Raw genomic sequence first — 691 nt, 5'->3', positions numbered from 1 at the left:
TCCGTAGCTTTTCTTTAGTCTTTTAAAGGAAGGATTACTACGTAAACAAATATAGTCAAACATTGTTATCTTGTAGTCTGTAAACCCATGGTCGGTACAGGCAGTGACAACTGCTGGAATTGATGCCAGAGTTTAAAAACCACTTGAAAATAGTTCTAAACATTTTCTTCATGTTAATAAGTATGGATAATGAAAAGTTTCTTACCACAAATAAATGTCAGTTCGGCTAAGCTGTAAGCGTACGTACCGAAATGACTCGATTCAGCTACGCTTTGTTTAATCGACATCGATTTGTGGACAACTCATACACATTTTACACCATTGTGTGCATACGCTTCACTGGTCATTTGTCTGATGAAGGTGACGGTGTACATATCGTACTAGTCATTGAAACGTCACATAGAAAAAACATTTGGTTGTGTAAAAAGAACTTTTAATGATAAATGTTATTGTCAACAATCGCCTTATGACATTCATAGCTTAAATGAATGCCATCTGAATGGAGTAGGGCTATAAAGTGGCACTACCATACAATATATGATGTTGTCCACCAAAAACGATGCTGATTTGGTTACGCTGTAAGCGTATGTACAATAGTACATTTTACACCTTCGAGTGCATACACTTCACTGGTCATTTGTCTGATGAAGGTGACAGAGTACATACCGTACTAGTCATTGAAACGTCGCAT

The sequence above is a fragment of the Mizuhopecten yessoensis genome, unplaced genomic scaffold (genome assembly GCF_002113885.1).
Source record: "Mizuhopecten yessoensis strain PY_sf001 unplaced genomic scaffold, ASM211388v2 scaffold6505, whole genome shotgun sequence".
NCBI classification, from domain to species: domain Eukaryota; kingdom Metazoa; phylum Mollusca; class Bivalvia; order Pectinida; family Pectinidae; genus Mizuhopecten; species Mizuhopecten yessoensis.
This window is presented reverse-complemented; position numbering follows the sequence as displayed.